Source organism: Gorilla gorilla, chromosome 1, assembly GCF_029281585.2.
Source record: "Gorilla gorilla gorilla isolate KB3781 chromosome 1, NHGRI_mGorGor1-v2.1_pri, whole genome shotgun sequence".
NCBI classification, from domain to species: Eukaryota; Metazoa; Chordata; class Mammalia; order Primates; family Hominidae; genus Gorilla; species Gorilla gorilla.
Window position 1 is genome coordinate 75,339,052 of NC_073224.2, and position 23,118 is coordinate 75,362,169.

General features: G+C 42.4%; 1 protein-coding gene and 1 long non-coding RNA gene across 2 annotated transcripts in view; one reads left to right on the top strand and one right to left on the bottom strand.

Annotated features, from left to right (window-relative positions):
- Positions 1 to 19,993, top strand: part of LOC129527983 (uncharacterized) — a 33,969-nt gene extending 13,976 nt beyond the window's left edge. The window contains exons 2-3 of the long non-coding RNA XR_008673101.1: positions 17,536 to 18,122; positions 19,655 to 19,993. This is a non-coding gene — a long non-coding RNA (uncharacterized lncRNA). The remainder of the gene's footprint in view (positions 1 to 17,535; positions 18,123 to 19,654) is intronic.
- The window catches only part of CACNA1E (calcium voltage-gated channel subunit alpha1 E), a 497,630-nt gene that overhangs the window by 347,419 nt on the left and 127,093 nt on the right, over positions 1 to 23,118 (bottom strand). The window lies entirely within an intron of this gene.

Here is a 23,118-nt window from a genome sequence, read left to right on the forward strand (position 1 = left end):
GCTCCATGCCTTAAGATAAAAGAAACTGAAGGGACAGCAGAGTCTGAAGGGACAACCCAAGCTGAAAAGAAAAAGTGACCTCAACCTGACATAATCAGCTTAAGGCTTATCAACTAGATTTCAAATAAATAGGATTTCTCCTGACACTTTGGATCCTAAGAAATTTGGTCACAAGCCCTGCAAAACAATGTTTCCCCCTCAAATCAGCTATGTCTGCAGTGAAAACTCCTACACTCATGCTTTCAACTCAACCCTGTGTACCCTCATCCCCTGCTTTTCCTTCTGTTTTCTTTCCCTTCTTATTTTTAAAGCTACAAGAAAGCTTGAATCCTTCAGCTTCTCTGGTCAACAACACCCTTTGAAAGCTTTTCTTCTAGAATTTGTCTTCACTAGAATTTGAGAACCATCTCCTTGCTTTCTGAATCTGATCTTTCATTTCCTAAAAAGGCTCGATCACTTCAGGCAAGATATTTTTGGGAGCTGCTGGTAAGGACTTACCAACGATCACTTTTCTAAGTGAACTGCCATTAGCTAAGCACTCACGTACCATCTGAGGGGGCAAAAAGTAATTGCCCATTAATGCACTGCTGTTTCTCACCCACTTCCTTCCTCAAATCTTCCCCTGTGCTGTGTCCGGCACTCTTACTAACCTCTCCATTAGGAACATCTAGTTTCAAGTCTTAGAGGACTGTGTGTATTTCCCAGGGACTATTTTATGCTTTCCTATTTTATTCTCTTTGTAAAAGTCATTCAAGGATTCAGTACTAGAAAGATGGCAGAATAAGAAAATCTCTTGCTACACATTTCTAGAAAAACTGATAAAGTACAGAAATATATTTTCAAATATATTTGAAAAGATATATTGCTGAACTTGAAAGATATAAAAGGAAATCCCTAGGAGGAATTGAAATACAAAGGAGGAAGCGTGTGAATTGAAACTGCAGCTGTCCCATAGGCAGTAACTAGTCCTGGTAACAAAGATTTAATGGGTTGGGTTTTTCATGTGTTTTGTTTTGTTTTGCTTTGCTTTGCTTTGTTTTATTTTTTGTTTTGTTTTGTTTTGTTTTGTTTTAAGACAGAGTCTCGCTCTTTCACCCAAGCTGGAGTACAGTGGCCCCATCTCAGCTCACTGCAACCTCCACCTCCCAAGCTCAAGCGATTCTCATGTCTCAGCCTCCTGAGTAGCTGGGACCACAGGCACACGCCACCCACACAAGGCTTAATTTTTTTTTTTTTTTTTTAGTAGAAATATGGTTTTGCCATGTTGGCCAGGCTGTTCTCAAACTTCTGGCTTCAAGTGATCCACCAGCCTTGGCCTCCCAAAGTGCTGGGATTATAGGCATGAGCCACCATGCCCAGCCTAATGGGTAAGTTTTAATGTCCACTCAAGAGAAGTGATAAGGTCTTTAGACCTTATGTGGACAGAAGTTGGAACTAAGATTCTGTGCTAAGCTATAACCCTTAAAGAACTGTACCTTCAGTTAAATAAACTGCATGAAAATCAACTCTACAGCAAAAATAGATAACAAGGAAGCTTCTGTCTCTGAGTGAATGAGAAAAAGCAAAACCCTGAGAAATCAAAACTCAAGACTGTGTGTGACATGGATTTATGGGCTGAATTTACACTACATGTTCAGCGGGATTCAGGAACACTTAGGCCAAGAAAATAACACCCCTGGGTCAAGTAAGAAAACCAAACAAAACTACTCTATTAGGCTACTCTCACAATCCCGAGTACACTGCATTTCCATGGGGAAAACAAGCACTACTAAACATGACTTGTAATCAAAATTTTTGAAGCACACAAGGAAATAATCAGCATAAGGATAAGTTAGCTAATACAAAGAACAAGAAGATTAAAGCTCCAGTACTTGAAATAATAGAAAAGATATGTAAAGAAATAAAATAATAGAATGCAATGAAATGAAAAAAAGATAATTTGAAAAAGTGGCAAATACAAAATTTCTTGTAATAAAATATATAATCATTGAAATTAAAGGCAATAGATAGGTTAACTATTAGATTATATATAACTAAGGAGAGTGTCAGTAAACAGGAAAACACATATGAGGAAACTCCACAGTATACAGCCCAGGGAGATAAAAATAGAGAAAACATGATTAAAGTTAACAGACATGGAAGACAGAATGAAGAGACCCAAAATATATCTAATGGGACTTCTATAAAGAGATCATAGAGACTGCAGAAAGACAATATTTGAAGATCTGTAGGATAAATTTTCTAGTATTGATAAAAGATATAAATCCTCCAAGTCAAGAATTTCAATGAATTCTAAGGAGGATAAATAAAAATAAATTCAACCTATACACACATATTCTAGTGAAATATCAAAAGATCCAAAAATATGAAGGAAAAAATCTTAAAAGCACCCTGAGAGGAAAGACAGATTACCTACAAGAAGCAGCAATTAGATTATTAATTATAATAATAGAGGCCAGGCCAGAAAGTGATGGAATAATATCATCAAGTGTTGAAAATAGCTAAATTATGACTCGAAATAAAGACTTTTCCAGGAAAATAGAGAGTTTACTATACAAGTTCAGGGGAAATAAGTACTATAAGACATTTCTTGGGGAGGAAATTTAAATGGAAGAAAAGAATGGTCTGCAAGAAAATGGTGTGAGGAGCAAAAGATATTAGTGGATATAATGACAATTTCATTTATATATATAATGTCTAATTTATGAATACATACACAAAAAAGGAACTAAATTACTAATCAACAATGCCATGTAAAGCGGGCAGGATGGTCAGAAGTAAGGTGGTGTTCACAGGGAACACGGACTAAGTCAAGACATAACTGTAAAGTGAAGTATCAGTCTAGGACACCCACTAAAACTCTTTCTATTCAGTATTGGACTTGAAGTACCGGTTAATGTAATAAGTAAAGAAAAAGAAAGAAAAGGCATATGGATTATAAAGGAAAAAACAAAGTTATCATTATTCACAGGTGATGCTGCCTGCATCCAAAATATAAGAGTTGCCTACAAAAAAAAAAAAAAAGCCACTCACAATAGTAAGAGAATTCTACAAAGATGGTGGACATGAAATCAGTGTACAAAAGTACAAGTTCTGGTACACCTAAAACAAAGAATCAGAAAACGTAATGATAAGAAGACACCATGCAAAAGCAACATAAACCATAAGGTACCTAAAAACAAACCCAATCAAAGATGTAAAGAAAAATTTTCAACTCTCTTGAGGGACTTTAAGAAAGCTCTAAACATAAGAAGAAATAAGTCATGCCAAGGGACTAAAAAAAAACAAAAAACAAAGTAGCTTAAATATGGCAAGGCTCCCTTAGGTTAATCTATCCATTTATTCCATTTCAATTAAAATCTAATCTTTTTAGTGAAATGTGACAAGGTGATCCTAAAAATCATATGATGAATAAAGAGCCAATAGCCAAGACAATTTGGGGAGAATTAATATACCAAAACTACAAAGTTATAAAAACTAAATTAGTGAGACATGGGTGAGAGGGATATACAAATAGACCAGTGGAATAAAATAAAGTGCCCAGAAACAGCAGATAAGAATTGCCTACTCACTAAATGGTGTTGAGTCAAAGGACTAATCATAGCAGAGAAAAAATAGATAAAATTAGAGCCCACCTCACACTATACACAAAAATTAATTCCAGATAGATTAAAAGAGCCAAATGTGATATGCAAAACTGTAAAAAATGTTATTTAAAAAATATAAATGACTTCTTTTTTATCTCAGTATGTGGAAGGAATTTTTAAATGAGAGAAGATGAACAAAAATCATCAAAAAAATGCAGATACATTTTACCACACTAAAATTAATAACTGTATGACAAAAAGCACCATAAACAAAGTGAAAAAGACAAGTCATGTGGGGGAGAAGATACTGACAACTCACGAATTGTATCTAGAACATATACAAGGATTCTCAGAAATCATAAGAAAAACACATACTACCTGATAGAAATATGGGCAGAGGATAGGAATCTACAATTCACACAAGAGGAAATCCAAATGGCCAACAAACATATGTTCAGTGCTCAATTTCATTAGTAATCAGGGAAAGTGCAATTAATGCAATAATTGGATTCCATTTCACACCCATCAGATTGGCACACTTTAATAATTCTGAACATCTCAAGTGACGTTGAAGATACATAGAAATGGGAGTTCTGCATATGATATGCAGAGTGGAAATGACACATTCACTCTGAAAAGCAATGTGTTAGATAATACAGTAGTCCTCACCTTATCCACAGTTTCACTTTCCATTACCCTCAGTCAACCAGAGTCTAAAAATATTAAGATAATTTTAGAGAGGGAGAGAGAGCCCATATAAGTTATGTGAATAGCTTTCATTACAGTATATCACATAATTGTTCTATTTTATTAATAGTTATTATTCATCTCTTCCTGTGTCTAATTTATAAATTAAACTTTATCATAGGTATGTATGTGTAGGAAAAATATAGCATTTATAAGATTTGGTACTATCCACAGTTTGAGACATCCACTGGGGGTCTTATCCCCTGCAGATAAGGGGGAACTACTGTACCTAATAAAAGTTGGAAATGTGTATTCCTAAACTCAGCAATTCCACTTTTAGGTATCTTTCCCAGAGAAAATCTCACACATGCACCCAAGAGACATGGACAAGGACGATCATTTTATCTGTAATAACAAAAAATTATAGCACCCTAGCCTCCCCTCAGAAGGGAAGCGAATTAAGAACCTGTGATTTATTTATACAATGGAGTTCTATGCAGAAAGTGAAATAATGAACTCAGTATGCATGTAATAATACTGGTAAATCTTAAAAACAAATGTTCATTTTGCTGCAAAAGGACACATTCTATGGATCACGTAAATAAAACCTTAAAACTCAAAAAATTCATATACATGCTTTTTCATAAATGCACATGTAGTAAAATTACAAAAATGCACATGGTAATGAAATATCAATTTCAGAGGAGTGATGACTTCTGGAGCAAGGAACAAAGAATGAGCATACAAAATGCATCTGTAACATTGTATTTATTTGAAAATGGGAGAGGGATTAAGCAAATATGGCAAATATTATTATGTATTTAATCTTGGTAGTGGGTACGTGGGTGTCTCTTGTTTTCTATACAAATGTTCGAAATATATCATAATTAAACTGTGTTTAGGAGAAGTTCAAGAGACATTCTTACTAACTGAAATACCCAGAGTTGGCAAAGATGAGTGCAATCTCATTCACTGTGGGTGAGGTTGGAATTAGCACAACCTTTCCTGAAGGAGGTAGGGCAATACTTCTCAAGAGTCAAATATGTGCACAGCCTATGCCCCAATAATTCTAATCCTAGGAATTTCTCCTTATCAGATCATGAGACTTGCACATGAAGATGCATTTATAAAACTGGTCATTGGATTGTTCATTTGAATATTAAAAACTACAATCTTTTTGTATTGTAGTAAGTGAAAAACAATAAGGAACTTGTTATCAAATCATAAGAATCACATAAGAGAATTCTTGCAATTATTCAAAATCACATGGTAAAACTATATTTAATGACACAGTACACTGTTCATAATATATTATTAATCAGTAAAGCTGGTTACAAAAGCAAGATGTGCACACTATAATCCCCATTAGTATAATAAGCTGTATGTGGGTATATGTATGTATGTGAATATACATACAGGTATGTGTGTAGGGAAAAAAAAGCCTAGAAGGATATTTATCCATTATTAACAGTCAGTTGTACATGTTGGCATTACGGATAATTTTCATTTTCTTCCGTATGCTTTTCCATATTTTCTATAACAAATGTAAAATACTTTTGTAATTTCCCAAAAAAAAAAAATCTAAGATGGGCCTGAGATTCATATGAGTTGTTCACATCAGCCACCCTCAGAAATTGATGATTTATTCTGCAAGAGCTGGTATTTTTGGTTGAGCAAGTGAAGAAGACAGCATCAAGGGGAAAAATGCCCCAGAGTTTGATTGCAGAGGGAAGGCACAACTGCCTGAAGTATTAGAAACTATCATCTATAAAATGGATTGAACAACACTTTTTTTTTTTTTTTTTTTTTTTTTGAGACGGAGTCTTGCTCTGTCGCCCAGGCTGGAGTGAAGTGGTGCAATCTCGGCTCACTGCAAGCTCTGCCTCCCAAGTTGACGCCATTCTCCTGCCTCAGCCTCCCGAGTAGCTGGGACTACAGGCGCCTGCCACCACGCCCGGCTAATTTTTTGTATTTTTAGTAGAGACGGGGTTTCACCGTGTTAGCCAGGATGGTCTCGATCTCCTGAACTCGTGATCCGCCCGCCTCGGCCTCCCAAAGTGCTGGGATTACAGGCGTGAGCCACCGCGCCCGGCCCAACACTTTAAACTTTCTCACTTTAACTTTAAACTTTAACTATCTCTTTAACTATCACTTTAAACTATCTCACAGGGGTACTATCATAGTCATTCATAAACCGATACTGTTTTGACCCTCTCAAAAGAAAGGGCTCAGTTCTAGTCTCCTGAATAACTCCAGAGGAATGTTTTGTAATGATCTGTTACCTCCCTTAATGGCAAAAACTCCAGTATCTCCAGGTTAAACTCTAGAAGGAAGTCTACCAGGTGAGGGCTAAGGTTGCACCCACCTCAATTCAATCCCCACCGTACTTCAGCTTCCCACAGGATTTATTTACTATGAGTGGAGTAAAGAGGGTATAAAGAGCATGTATCAGATATTTTATACACCCAAATCATTTAACTCTCACAACTCCAGGAAGTTAGTGTTAATTCCCATATTGCAGATGAGAAACTTAAAGGCCACATACCTAGAAACGGGTCAAACTAGAATTCAAACTCAGGGCTGGCAGAATCCAAGATTCAGACTCATCTTATTAAGCTAAATTAATTTTCATTAATGGAACCAGTAGTACATTTTTAGCCATGCATCCCTTTCTGCAAAAGAAATACTACTCTAAGTGTAAATGAATTAAACAGATGAAGGCAGAGAGTTACTCTGATTCAACTAGGAGCTGAACCCAAGCTCCTTCCTCCTGAGGGAACTCCATGGATCGGTTTGAATAACAATGTCCTGAGGTTTCTGTAAAGGTCTTCAGTTCTCCCCAGCTGAAGTCTCTCTATGTTCAACAGGTGATGAAGGTCCTTGGTAGGTTGTAATTTGTTGTCTTGCTGAACCACATATTTGAATTTCAACCATAACAGCTGCTGTGCAAAGGTGTGGGTCCTGTTCCTGGCCCACTACCCAGTATGCTTCTCAATACAGCCTTGTCTTATGGTTGCCCTTCACAAACACACAGGCTCATGACCACCACTGCTCCCACTCTGGTTCATGCCATCATCCATCTCTCCCCTGAACTGTGATAGTAGCCTGCCCACTGCTCATCCTGCCTTCCTTCAATCTATTCTCCAAACTGCAACCAGAGTCAGCTTTTTTAAAAGTCTAACAGACCATATCATTCTCCAGTTCAGTATTCTCTAATAACCTCCCCTAATTCTCAAAATGAAATGTAAATTCCTTATCATGTCCTACCAGGCCCTATATCAGCTGGTGCCTGCCTCTCCGTCTAAGTGTGGTTTCCCCCAGAAAGCAGAGCCTGAGGCAAGGGTTCAGGTGCCTTTATTAAGGTATGCAAACGCAAGGAAGCAGGAGTGAGGGAAAAGGGAAGTAAGGCAGGCAAGGAGGGAGAGCCAATATGATGGTGCATTACCTAGCTGGCCATTGATAAAAGACAACTGTGCCTCAGGACAGTCCATCAGAAGACAGAGAAGAATTCATCTGCTCACTCTCTCACTGATCAAATGTTCATCACTCAGGGAGTTAATTTCCTCTCCACCTTCCAGTTGCCCAGGGGAGTCCTGTGCATCTCGTGAGTTGGTGTCAATAGGGAAGCTCCAGGGTAAGAGGTGGGAGGTACACCTTCATGAGGTGAAGTGCTGTCGGGTTTTACATGCATGGAGTTGGTCAGTCACTGCAGTGACAACTGGAACCTGAACAAGCAGCCAAAAGTCCCAGAAACAGGTGAGGCCACAAGGCTGTGACGTGGTGCAGGTAAGGTGTCTGGCACACTAACCTTCTGACTGTATCTTCCATGTCCTTCCCCATCACTCCAGTCACAGGTGGAGTAGCTCCAGTGTTGGGGACAAGAGGGCATGGATGATGGAGTGTGAGGCATTACTATGACTGGTTTACTTGGCACTGGCCAGCGTGGGCAGCTTCTACAGAGGAAGCCTCACAGAGTTCATGTGCTAGACACAACAACAAGCAAGGCTGGGAGCCATAGCTTCTCCCTACCTGAACGTGTGTAAAGGGCAAGTTCCCTCAGAGCCTGCTGCCTGGTGCTGACTCAGCCCGAGTGCTCACCGGCTCACCTATCTCAACTGCCCTCCTTGAGGTTTCTCAAACATACCAATCTTGCTTCTGCCTTAGGGCATTAAGCTAGTTGTTCCCTGTATGGGGAATGTTCTTCCCCATCCTCCCATAGCGGTTGCTTCCTGGCTCTCAGATCTTAGCTCACATGCTACCTTTGCAGAGCCTTCGTGGACCATCCACCCAGTCACAGTCTGTGACATCACCCCAGGTTAATCTTCCACTCTTTACTATCCTGTATTTTCTTGTCTATTTGTTATTGATCTATCTCAGATGAATGTAAGCTCCTTGAGAGCAGAGACTGTCAATATTGTTCACTGCTATCTCCCCATAGTTGGAACAGTATATAATATATAGTAGGTAATCAATGGTTATTTCTTGAATATTTGTTGAATAAATGGATGGGTGGATGGATGGATGGATGGATGGATGGGTAAATAAATGATTTAAAATGTATCATGTGAAAAGTGGCCATCAAATGTGATAGAAACCAAAGTGAAAGATAGAAAGGCAAACAATAATGCAGTGTGCCCAAATCACAGGAAACTTCACAAAAGTGAAGTCAAGGGCCCATACAAAAGTTTCTATATTCATAGGCATGGAGAGTCCCAGCTGCCAGATGCTTAGCTCATAGGTGTCAAGGGCATTCAGTATATCTTCGTGTTTCTTGGAAGTGGCTTTTCACAGCTAAATCCTGCCTTGCTGTCTGCTGCCTTCTTTTCTCTTCCTAAGTGTTGATGGGACAAGTGTTCCCTTGCGGTTCTTGCCCAGACAAGGGTCCCATCTTAGTTCTGCCATAGCTCAATCTTGAAAGGGGCAGTCTATGCCTTGCCAGGCTTTTTCTGAAATGGCCGTAACAAAGGCAAATATTACACTTGTTTCCTCCTCTGTTTTTGCCTTCTGGTGGGCATAGGAAACTGTGGGAAATGCAGAGGGGTGGGAATGGGGAGCCAGGAGGTGGTCTGTAACACCAGGAGTCCCCGAAGCACCAGCCTGAAGTCACCCATATCTTCTGCCTCCGTGGCCTGCCAGCAAGATATTCCCACCCAACTGGAGACGACCCCTAGCCAGCTACCATGGCAACAACAGGACAAACTGGGGCATGAGAAATCATGACACACAGCATAAAAGAGCAGTTTGAAGAACAGGAATAGACTTTCTGGAAAACTGCTAGAAAGGCAGGAAAAGGCACTGGAGAAGTGAGTGGAGGAGCCTCTAGCCGCTATGGGCGCTGGCTTACACACACAGATGGACTTAGACCTTGTGTGGAATCCATGCAGGCCAACATCCCCACCCACTCCTGGCCTCAAGGGTCTCCTTTTCATCCCTGCCCCATCTCCCACCTGTCCCTTCCCCCAGCATCCTGGAGAGGGACGATCCTGTCCCATAGTGGGAATGTACCAAGGTCTTAGAAATATCACCAGTTACTCTTTTTGTCATACGCAAACCACATTGAGCTGAGACATTTTTCCTATTCCTGGCCTCAGACATTCGTTCAACTTCATCTATATGTTCAACTCCTGACTGGTGAGCAGGTAAGCACTTGGGCTGAGTCAGCACCAGGCAGTGGGCTCAGAGGGAACTTGCCCCTATGCACATTCCCTGCAGGTAGGGAGAAGCTATGGCTGCCAGCCCTGCTTGTTGTGCCTAGCACATGAAATCTGCTAGGCTCCCCCTGCAGAAGTTGTCCAAGCTGACCAGCACCAAGTAAGACCAGTCACAGTAATGTCTCAGACTCTGTCATCCATGCCCTCTTGTCACCAACGCAGGAGTCACTCCACTTGTAAGGAACAGTATGACAGTATTCCTTGGCTGACATTTTCTCCCTTCTCAACAGCATGTCCTAAAAGCCCACCAATCTCATCTTCCTCCTTGTTTTGATGGACTGAATGTTTATGTTCACCCAAATTCATATGTTGAAACCCTAACCCCCCATGGGGATGGTATTAGGAGGTGGGGCCTTTGGGAAGTGATTAGGTCATAAGGGTGGAGCCCCCATGAATGAGATTAGTGCCCTTTTAAAAGAGGCCCCAAAGAGATCCTTTGCCTCTTACACCATGTAAGGTTACAGTGGAAAGAAAGGTATCCATCAGGCAGAGGGCCCTTGCCAGACACCAAATCTACCAGTGCCTTGATCTTGGACTTCCCAGCCTCCAGAACTATAAAAAATAAATTTCTGTTGTTACAAGCCACTTGCTTTGTGGTACTTTATTATAGAGGCTCACAGACTAAGACACTTATCTTTCAGTAGAAAAGTGAGCACAAGACCCCTTGACTTTTCTCAACAACATCTGAAATCTCAAACAGGCAGTCTTAAAGATTAAAATTACAATTTTTCCCTTTTCAAATCTCTAGGGAAAGACAGGTGGAGGAGGAAGGGAGAAAAAAGTCTTCTCCACCTCCAGCTGCCACATCCCACGGCCCCACAGCTAACACTGCAGGTAAATATTAGCTCCCGTTGGAGTTGAAGAATACCAAAGACAGAGTGAGAGAGAGAGGGAGACGGAGGAGAGGGTGAACATGAATTTCTGCTGCTTAGTGCCTTCCTGGCAGTGTGGGAAGCTGGTTGAATAAGCAAAATATGAGCTCTCAATTCCAGGCACATAAATAAGCTCAAACAGATCTACTGCTCTTAGCAGCCCCAGAGGGAGGCATAAAAAAAGATGGCTCCCTTGGCCCCAACCCTCTCCATGACTTGCAGCCAGTCAGTTACTTGAAGCAAGGACTTCTTCCCCCTGAGGAGGAGGTATGGAAAGATTGAAGACACCAAGCAAAGGAGGTGGGTGTCTGAGTATGTGCCAAGGGAATACCTCAGATCACATGGAGGGTCGCAGAACAGGCACAGCCTCTCCTTACCCTCAGGCTCTTCACCCATAGTGAAACACAACTCCTCCTAGTCCAGAACACAGAAGTACCCCCTACAGACACAAATGGTATGCTCTCTAGGTTAATGGACTCTCTCATCTTGTCCTCTGTGACCTCCCCAGCCTCCTACTCACCTGCCCATCCCTCCTGCACTAATTTCCAGCCTTCCTGTGAGGCTGAACTCTTTTCAGTTTCCTCCTCACTCACTGGTACCTGCAGCAATGATGCAGTCTCTCTCCAGAAGACCTTGACCGTGACTCCAAATGGACCTGGTCCTTCTCCTCATCCTCCCTTCACCTCCCTCCAATTTCTTACCAGTTCTCCCTTCCCATTCCTGGGCTCAACATCCCTGAAACCAAATTCTTCTCCTCCAAACAGGCTCTCTTCCCATTTTAGTCAATGGTAACCATCCGAACCTCAGTCCCACAGGCATAGGCCACCAGTTCCTCCCTCTCCATCCAGTAAATGCATCCTGTTGAGCTTTCTTCCATTCCCTAAGTCCCCTCTGTGATGCATCTGGCACACTACTGCTCATGGGTCCTCCTCACAGAGCTAGGGACACATTCAAGGGCATGGCCTAGGGTGTAGGGCCCAGAAATGAGGCCAGAATGAGCAAAGACCATCTAACCCATTAATGAGTCTAAATTATGGTCAAGGATGAAAAAAAGAAGTCAGAACTGGAGCTGAGTTACTGAGCATCAGATGCTCTTGCATGCCTGTTTTTGACCTTGCCTTGAGCAGATGAAAGACTAGTTCTGGAATACAAGGTGAACTGGGGCATTGATTCAGTGACTGGGGCAAGTAGTTCAGGACAGTGACCTGGTTAATTGAAAGGAGCCAAAGATCAGTTTTTATTGTGGTAACAACTGGGTGAATTTTTTACGAGCACAGCAGGTAAAAAGACAAGGAAGGCATCCAAACTTTTCTCCCTATTGCCCTGAACAGACCCTCCACACTTGCTCCCAAGGCTCTTCTCACATTATCCTCTCAAGAGGAAGCCTCCCCAAACCTCTCCACATTATTGAATCCTCTCATCCTTCAATTCCTTATCAATGTTTGTCCTTGTCCTTGGAGCTCTCCCTGAGCACTCCACTCCTCAAAAATTGCTCCTCCCCTTCACTCTGGACTTTTGTGCCCACCAGTGGTTGTCTTAGCTTTAGATTTCAAAGATGAGCCAACTTTCAAAAGAAACCAATATAATGTGGCCAACTTTCTATTTTTTTAAGTATGGGCTTTCAACCACCACTATTTATGCTCCAACATTTCATAAAAGAAAGGGCATTTTAGCACTAAAATGTTGGAAGGATATAATCTCAGAAAATTCTATTAAATAAATTTAGCCTTATGAAATAATCACACCTTGCCCTATTTTTCTCATTTCACAGAAAACTGATGAAAATGTTATCATCAACAAGTACAAATCCATAAATTAGCATTTGGGAACCACAGGCATAGATTTCTCATTTGACATTTAATCATATAGTGCTTTGCATTTTTGTTCACTTTTGTTTTTTCCTGTATTGTTTATCCAACTTTTCAACTTTGCATGTCTTGGCTATGAAGTCCCTGTAGTATGCAAAGCCTAGTACATGTGGAATAAATACCAAGTGAATGAATGTCAGGTCAGAGCAGGAAAATACTTAGAGGAACCAAGGGGCAGGAGGGAGTTAAGAAATTAAAACTGGTTTAGGGGGAAGACAGCATATTTTCACTACCATTTCTTGCTGCCTTTATGCTATGAACCTTGAATGATGCTAATAAAAATGGATTTGTCTATGATATAAGTGGTCCAGCCAAAAGCACCTCAGATGCAATAGTTCATGAATGCTCCCAAACTCTCAAGCCACCACCTACTTGGGTAGCAACTATGTGAAGGGGAGCATTATATTGGGAGTCAAGACAGGGTCACCCCCTGATTTGCCTTTGGAGCTTCATTTCACCTTGTCTAAGCCTCAACTGTCTCTTCTACTAAATACGCCTATTGTAGATTATATTGGAAGGTCCCTTTCAATTCAGAAGGTTGTGATTTTTCACTTCCATTTTATCAGTGTTTGAATAGGAATAATGTACACAGAAGGTTAAGAGTCTTGTCCAAGGTCTCCTGGAGGCTCTGGGGAGTGGGGTGGGGATGGGGGCCTGATCTCTAGACCCTCACTCCACCATACAGCATGGCTTTCCTGACCACTCACAAGAGTAAAATGCAACATCTGTGCTAGGCCACCACAGCTATGGTCCTTGATCCCACCATGAAGCCCTTGGATTCATAACAAAAGTAATGAGGTACTATCTAATGAGTGTCTACTGTACGCCAAGCTCTTCCCCTGCACGCTCTCCCACCCTTTCAACCACCCATCAAGGTAGGTATCATTTCCCCTCTGCACTGTGAGAACCCTGAGGCAAGAGAAGTTAAGCAACCAACACAGTAAAGTGAGAAAGAGAGCAGTAACCTATGCCCAGTCTCTGTCTGCAGAGCCTGTGTTCTCCCTGCTGTGGATCTGGTGGGTGACCAGCCTATCAGGGGCTAAGGGCTCAAGAGCTACTGGCAATCAAACAGATTTTGCAAAGCATACAACTGAAATACCTGAGTTTGTCTCAGCACCAGAATTCCTCTGGAGCCCACAGCTCTCTATCATCAACCACACCAGCAGCTGGGACTAGATTTATCAGGGTCAGCTCTCCTTGCTAGACCTTCTGTCCAGTTGGCTTCTGGGCCTCTGTCCACTGTGGGATTCTGCCACCAACCCCTACACTTCTGGAGCAGGATATAAAAGAGAAGTTACTTAGCATAATACTAATGTTCTCATTTGGAACCCTGAAATAAACTGATTACTTCCATTTTCAGGCCACCCTCAGCACTTACTCCATCCACCCCTCCCTGCCTCCTCCTTGTATTACTTAGGCACATGCTGGGACCATTAACTCCCTTGAAGGCAGAAACTGTTTGTTAAAATCTGTATCCTTTACAGAGCCTAGAGCTAAGCTTTGCACCTATACTGTAGGTGCTCAATAAATATTTAAGAAAAGGAGAAAGGCTTAGGCCTAGGTTTCACAATTTGTGAGTCAGGAAGTTATCACTAAATTCTAGGCAGTTCTCAGCAAGGGAAACTACAGAAACGCTAACTTGTAATGTCACTGTATGATTAGGAAATAAAATTATTTCCTTTGCCCCTGGGCCCTTTGTCTTTAATCTCTAACTCATGCCTAATGGATACATCCAGGCAAACTGTAGCCTTTAAAAAAAGTAACTTAATGGACAAAGGATTGTTTTAATGAACGTACAATTTCTGAGAACAAAGGAATTATTAGATCCAACTACTTGAGATGCACTGGTTTCAGAAAAACACTGCCACAAAGTGTCCAAATACAAGTCCATCAAGATTTGAAGACACTAAAACTGTCCAGCTGATGGTCACAGGGTCAGCAACAATGCATGTCTGGGAAAGGATCCAAGCTGGTAAATGTTTATACTCGTTCTTCCAGTGTCTGGAGTGCCAGGAATCTAGAAAAAGGTGGTAGGGTGTTGGGGCAGAAATGAAACAGACATTGTACTGAGAAGAACCACCAGACAACCTAGAACAAGATCCAGAGGGAAGAGGCTGGAGCTGGAGCTGAAGAGTTAGGGTTAGAAAAGAAGAAGTGTTTTGTTAGATCTTGTATGCGGTTAAGCACAGGAATTCACACCAACTTTGGAGGAGGGTTTAGGGACAGGCCTACCTAGAGATAGCCTTGAAGACAGGATAGAGTAGATTTTTCCACATTGGGAAATGCTTCCTTGGGGGAAACCTTCCAAAACAGGCTGACATAGAAAACTGGAAAATTCCTGAGAGCCCTGGCTGAGGTAGGGCTCTGGGAGCAGAAGCCCTGCTCCTGAATGCTTCCCATCCCCTCCCCATCACCTGCAAGTCCAAGGCATCCCTGAAGGGCTCCAAGGAACACAGTTTGCAAACCACTGGAGAAGTGTGAAAGAATCAAACTTTGGATCTAAAGACCCAGACATGAAGACTGGCTCCATAACTTATTAATTAACTTCTAACGTCTCTGGGCCTCAGTTACTTATCTCTGCAATGTCCTCTAACTTACTTGTTAAAAGAATGAAATGAGGTAGCAGACATCAAAGGGCTTTGTAAACTGCAAAGTCCCATAAAAGGCATTCACTTTTACTAAGAACCCTTCCTAGTTATCCAAGTGTCTAGCCTTTAAAGGGAACTCAAAAGTCTATTTGTCTTCTCACCCAAGGAGCAGCCTCTTCTATTCAGGATTACCACAAAGGCAAATTGATTGACTAAGCCCTCATCTGGCCCTAACCATAGGGGCTCCAAGTGATTTTGTGGGAAACAATTAGCCCCCTTACTCTCTGTGCTACACACCTGCTACTTAATCATCACACCTGGCATGACCACTACTTTCCAAGAGACATTTATCTCGCCTACCCCAATTAGTTCATTGAGGGCAGCAACCTTGTCAGACATCTCTGGCACTCCCTTTAGTCCTGCAGGCTTCACCAGTTGCCTCATGCCCCTGCTTAAAATACATTACTGGCTCCCCACTTCTCGTAGGGTAAAGTCAAAATTCCTTAGCCCTGGGCCCTGTCTTCCTTCTTGCTACACTCTTCCTGAAGACTTTCATCCACTCAAAGCCTTTACCCTTTAGGTGGTGACTCTCAAATAAAACATTGCTAGCTATGACTTTATTTTGTTTTGTTTTGTTTTGTTTTTTGAGACTGAGTTTCGCTCTTGTTGTCCAGACTGGAGTGCAGTGGCATGATCTCAGCTCACTGCAACCTCTGCCTCCCAGATTCAAGTGAATTCTCCTGCCTCAGCCAAGTAGCTGGGACTACAGGCATGCGCCACCATGCCCGGCTAATTTTGTATTTTTAGTAGAGACAGGGTTTCACCATGTTGGCCAGGCTGGTCTCGAACTACTGACCTTAGGTGATCCACCCACCTCGGCCTCCCAAAATGCTGTGATTACAGGTGTGAGTCACCGTGCCTGGTTGGCTATAACCTCTTTCTCCTCACCTCTTGTCTTTTTACAACCAACTGCCACAGGAACCCTACCACAGGAACTGTCTCCACAGAAGGGATGTTAAAAATATTGATCTGGTATGGCAAGGGCACTAACCAGTCAGAACAGGAGACCTCCTGCTATGTCACACAGTAACTGTTCCATTTCTAGATCTTGAGAATGCCCTAGGGACTGGGTTAGTTAGGGTGAGCGAGGCACTGGAAGAAAATATATGAGTGCCTGCTAAGGGCCGACTATTCGTCAACAGCACAGAAGTATTTTTATACCTCCACATGCCCATACAGCTCTCATCTTTCCACCCCATGCCTCCACACTTGTGCTGCCTTCTCTGTCTCTGTAGCCATCAATGGCTCCACTATCACCATCCAGTTGCCTAAGCCAGAAATAGGGGTATTCTTATTGCCACCTCCTCTCCCTCAATCCTATTCTTCAATCACAAAGTCCTACTCTTTGCAATTCCTAAATGTCTTTCAGATTCACCTGCTTTCTCCATTCTAGTCGTTAGGTCAGGCTACTGCTCTTATCACCTAAGACCACTGCAGTGGGTCTCCCTGATGCTGGTCCTGCCTCCTCCAAGCCGTTCTCTGTATCACAGCTAAAATCATCTCCTTTAAAGCCAAATTTGATCATGAAACTATTCTACAATTGTTCAGTAGCTCTGCATTTCCCTAAGGTTAAAGCACAAATTCCTGCACCTGGCCTATATATTATTATCTCATTTTTTAGTTCCTGCTAATCTAATCTCTCCCCATACCTCCATCCATGATATTACTGCGCTCTAAAAACCACCCATAATCTTGGTTTCTAATTCTCTCAATTGCCAAATTATCTTTGGCCTCTGGGTGTTTTCCCATGCCATCTATTCTGCCTAGAACTTGTCTTTCCTTCTTCTTGAACCCCCTCTACACACAAACACACACACACACACACACACACACACACACACACAATCCCCCTTCACCTGAAAATCTCCACTTTGTTTTTAGGTTTAGCTTGTATGTCAGTTCTTAAAGGAAGCTTTTCCTGACCATCCACTACCAAGATGGGGTTGGGCACTCACTGATATGGTTTGGCTCTGTGTCCCCACCCAAATCTCATATTGAATTGTAATCCCCAATGTTGGGGGAGGGCACCTGGTGGGAGAAGGTTGGACCATGGGGGCAGACTTCGCCCTTGCTATTCTTGTGATAGTGAATTCTCATGAAATCTGGTTGTTTGAAAGTGTGTAGCCCTTCCCCCTTTGCTCTCTCTCTTCCTCCTGTTGCAGCCACATAAGACACGCTGGCTTCTCCTTCGCTTTCCACCATGATTGTAAGTTTCCTGAGACCTCCCCAGCCATGCTTCCTGTATAGCCTGCAGAACTGTGAGTCAATTAAACCTCTTTTCTTCATAAATTACCCATTCTCAGGTATGTCTTTATAGCAGTGTGAAAACAGACTAATATAGGCACCCTCCTATGTGCCCCTGTGCCCCTATAATACCTTATATTTCCCACCCACTCCCCATGCCAATGATAACACTATATTGCATTTGCCATTTTAATTGAGAAATAAGTTGGTCATTTTTTGTCTTTGAATATCCAAAATAGATGTTTAATCAATGTTTCCTGAAATAAAACAAAGGAACTCACAGCCTAGCACCTTCACATAAGGTCGTCTGTGGATAGGCATTGGCTGTGCAACAGAAAGAAGCCCCAGATGTCTGCTCTCCTGGGGCCTCCCACCCTCCTGGATACAAACAGAAAGAAGCCAACACCACTTCATGCACACTTCTGACTCTCAATGCAGAAGCTAAGGGGGAGAAGAGATCCCAATAGACATTATAAATTCCTCAGGAGCCATGGCCTAAAAGCAAGTTAGTAATTTGCAATCCTGATATGTCAGAGTCAGGTCAATCAATGTGCAAAGACAGAATTGTGGTGTGCTGCCAGCCTGTCAGAGCAGTACCCAAATTGGAAGAAAAGAGCAAGAATACTGAAGCAGGACATAAGCCGATCACATTATTTAAAAGTGTGTACGTGAGCACACATATATGTGTATATGAGACTGAAGTAACTGCAGCCTCCATGAGTTGGTACTGTGGCAGGCATCTCAGGGATGGAACGGCATGTATCTTGAGATTTTTCTCATTCAGACACAAATGAAGTATCTCTGGCTTGGAAATGTGAGCTTCCAAAGTGCCACAGCATCAATAGTCTACCTACATCCAAACAAACTGCACTCAAAATAAATCAATTAACACACTGCTGGGGTGTTTCACAGAATGGGAGGCCTCCAGATGTGGCCCTGCCAATGGCCCCACCAAACTTGCCACTCATATCTGCCCCATCCTATCTCCTTGCACCCTCAATTCCTGGAAGGTCTTTCTCTGCACAGCTCCTCCCGTTATGACTGAGTTGGCACAGCCACTCCAGGCCGTTCTGTGCCAGTCAACCGTGCTGGCCGGGGCAGCTTGAATTGACCAAAGGCAGCCTCTCTGCAGAGTCCCAGGCAGCCTCTCTGCAGAGTCCCAGGCAGCTGAGATAAGCAGGACAGAGGAGGCTTGGACCAGCTTTCCGACTGGTATGCCCTCCACCTGTCACACCCAGGGGAGGCCCTGCAGGGATAAGATGCCTGGTTCCACTTTAAGCCACTTAGTTGACTTAGAGCTCAGCCCCACCAAAGGCATTGAGACAAAGTCTCTTCACTTTACCAGTTGTCTCTCTTTTCCCAGGTTGTGGTAATATACAATTGGTCTGCTGCTTATCAGAGGCTGGAGTAGGGGAAATGAGTAATCTATCTACGTCAAACTCAGACTTCAAAGAGACTATAACGAACCTGGAGGAAACACATACATTTAAATAAGTGATTACTTCTGAGGCTTTTAGTTGAGATCCCAGGAGAAACAATATGATGTGGTGGAAAGAGAAACATTCAGATTTGGAATCTTAGCCACCTGAGCTTGAGTCCTGACTCCTACGTTTACTAGCTTTTGGACTTCATGAAAGTTAGTTAATTTCTCTAAACCTCAGTTAACTCATCATCAAACAAGGATAGTATTTATCTCATCTGGTTGTTGAGATGTTAGAATGAGGGGATGCATGTGCAGATCTAGCATGAGGTTTGGCATACAGTAGGTGCTCAAAAAAAGCTAATTTACCTCCTCCCCATTGTAACCTCTAGAATTTAAATTACATGTATTGTGTTTAATGAAGAAATCATATGTGGTACACAGAATAATGTCCCCCTCAAAGATGTCTACATCATAATCCCCAGAACCTGTAAATTACGGGAACTAAGACTGCAGATGGCATTGAGGTTGCTAATCAGCTGACCTTAAAATGAGGAGATTTATCATGGATTATCATGGTCTGACTAATTACATAATCTCTTATCTAATCACACCAGCTCTTAAAAGCAGAGATGAAGAGAAAAGAGTGAGTTCAAAAGATAGAGCATGAGAAAGACCCCACCCGCTATTACTGGCTTTGAAGATGGAGAGAAGAGGCCACAGGCCAAGGAATGCAGCAGCTTCCAGAAGCATGAAAGAGCCCTTAGGTTACAGCCAGCAAGGGAAGGAGACTGTGACCCTACAGCCACAAGACTTGACTTCTGCCAACAGCCAGAAGGAGCAGGAAACACGTTCTCCCTGAGAGCCTCCAGAAAGGAACACAGTCTGCCCACACCTTAATTTTAGCCTGGGGAGGCCCATACCAGGTCTCTGCTTTACAGAATTGTAAGATAATAAATTTGGAGTTTTTTTAAACTACTAAATTTGTGGTCATTTGTAAAGGCAATAACAGAAAAACTAAAACACTTTACTATCTATACGTAGATTTAACTGCTTTTTTTCTTTTTCTTTTTAAGAGATGGTCTCACTCTGTTGCCCAAGTTGGAGTACAGAGGTGCAATCATATCTCACTGCAGCCTTGAACTCCTGGGCTCAAGCCATCCTCCCACCTCAGGCTCCTGGATAACTGGGACTACAGGCACACCACCATGCCTGGCTAATTTTTTTTTTTTTTTTTTTTAGAGATGAGGTCTTGCTATGTTGCCCAGCTGGTCTCAAATTCCTAGCTTCAAGTGATCCTCCCACCTTGGCCTCCCAAAGCTCTGGGAATGAAGGCATGAGCCACCATGCCCAGTCTAGATTTAACTTTTAAATACAGTTCTATTTTTATAGGGGGTGGAAATCCCAAAATAGAATAACAAGCAGGTTTTCTTTTACTCAGTTAACTATTCCTAAGAGAAACCTTGATATTCTGGATATTTGAACCCTGAGACTAATCCAGGCACCCTTTTCTCCTGGTAGCAGCTTGTGCAATGAGGTACATTTGGGAAGAATGTAAGAACCTTGGAAGTGCAACCTTACCAAATCACCCTACAGTGAAGGATAATATTACAAGCTTAAAAAACAATGGCCCAGATTCTTCGGGAATTAAGAAGAGTCCAACAGGTGCAGTTCAAAAGAACAGCACTCCTAAGAATACTGTAATTTAAAGATAGGAAACAAACCAGGTACCATTTACACCAAACATAGGATCTGGAAATAACACAGTGATCTAGTAGGTGCCACAGCCCCACCAGCCACCAGAAGAGCTTTCTCAGTGAAACAAATGGCACATTTCATGATGTCTCCCAGCATGTGAAAATCTGCTCTACAACCAGACAACAAGATACGAGAGTGTCCGAGGGCACGTGCTGGAAGGCAATAATGGGACTGAGCAGACAGCATTTGAACCAAGACAAATTCTTCGCTTTCAGTCCCAAAGACTTCCAGATTTCAAGAGCCCAAGCCAAGAAGCTGTAAACATGAATTCAGCATGGCACTTGATCATCTTTTTAAATGCCTCTGAATCTTCATATAGTACATTAGCCACCCCAACACCAGGAACAAGAAACTGATGGCAGTACCTCTACGCATTGTGCACTGACAGAGTCCACAGCCCCTGTAATGAAACAGCAGTCTGCTGTATTAATTAGATAATCTATAATAGCTTTATCCATTAGGCCGACTGTATGCTGACGTGCTCAGAATGAAACCCTTGGCACCAAGCAAGCCTGGGACCTTTGGCAGAGATTCACTTCATCCTTTATTACAGGCCAAGGCAAAATCTAAGCTGTGCTGCAAGGGCAGGATGGCACCCCTGTGATGACCTCACAGATATTGGGAGACTCCAGAACAATGGCCCCTGCCACATCCTCTCCCAGTCCTGGAAGTCCCCCCAAAGAACACCACAGTCTGGTAAGGTACCTAAGACTGCCCCAGACATCTGAGGTCAGCCCTGCTAGTGAGCATAGAAGAAGCCAGCCTAGAAAAATGATGCTATTTTACCTGGAAAGCAAGTTGTTAGGTGGGCTCCAAAATAAATGAGTGACAGTCATTTGCAGAAAAAAAAACATGCATTCACCCTTACATTCCTCTGCTGTCCATAAGTGCTGGGGTGCCCAGTGTGGTGCGCTGTTAAGAGCAATTATCTCCTGAGACTGGGGTTGCTGGGGATTCTTTTGAACCAGTGGAAATTCTGGAGCCATGTGCAAAGGTGCAAAGATGCTCTCCCCATACTGATGCCTCCCTTTTTGGAATCTGAATGATCTTACTGCATGAATCACTAATTTAGCAAGTGAGGTGAGCTTGAGACCAGATCTGTCAAGAGCTACAATTTTTAACTCTTAACTTAGAATGCTCCCCAACTGTTGCCTCTGTGTTAGGCTGATCCACCCAGTTCATTGAGGGCAAGGCCCTTGTGTGCTACATCACCTGTTGTACCTCATACTCCTGGTGTAATACCAATTACAGGACAAGTATGCAGCAAAGACATGAAGTTGGGGAGGACTGACAGAAGCTCACCTACCAATCAGCCAGCTACACAAGGCACTTCCTCTAGGCCAGAGAATCACTTCCATCCTTCATCCTCACTTCCTATCCTTCATCCTCTCCAGCCCTGAAACCCAGAAGCATGGGGAATAGCAGGGTCATCTGATGTGTTCATGTTTTCCACTTTTCCACATATTTGCTTAAATTCATGCTAAACACAGAAGAGGCACTCAGGAATAGTGTTGACTTGGAAATATATGAAAAAACAAATCTTGAATTGGAAGATTATGTATTGTCTTTTAATCTTAGTTTTCAATTACAAAAGAAGTAGCCACAGAATTTCCTAAATACTAAGTTCCCTAGTGCATGGAAAAGGAGAATTGGTTAGTGCTCAGAAACAAAGGGATTCCTGCCCTTAAGAAATTCAAAGTCATGAAGGGGAATGAGACATGAAAACAAATAAGTATAGAAGTGTTGATCAAGAAAGTAGACTCAGTACATATCTCTCTTTCTTTTCCTCCATTTTGTTGTGTTTTGTTTAGGAACATATCTAAAACTAGTACTGGAAAACAAGAATGCCATCAGTGAACCACAGATGTGAGAAATTTCTGAAAGATCAGAAGTCAAAAAATTTACAGAGAGAGAAGACAGAGGAACCACAGCTGGGAAAAATGGAAGAGGAGACCCCAGAGGTGGGAGCAACCCCAGGGGACTCCAAGCAGAGTAAGTTGTCTACGGAACACTCATCATGGCGGTGAGCTGGGGAATCACATTCTGAGCTCCTGAGCTTGCTGGCTGCTCCCATCTCCCCAGCTGGTGCTGGCCTGAATCAGCAGATGAATCAGCAGATGACCTAAAACTAAAGCAAAAAGTGCATCTGCTGGGGTCAGACAGGAGGGGCAGGGTCCCAAGTAGATAGCAAGGAAGCCCTACATTCAGAAACTAAATTATCTTCCCCAAACTATTCTTCTTCTCACCCATCTCAAATCCATTTTTCTTCCAGAATTCTCCATCTTACTCTACCCTGCTGCTGTAGTCAAGTACCTGGGAGTCC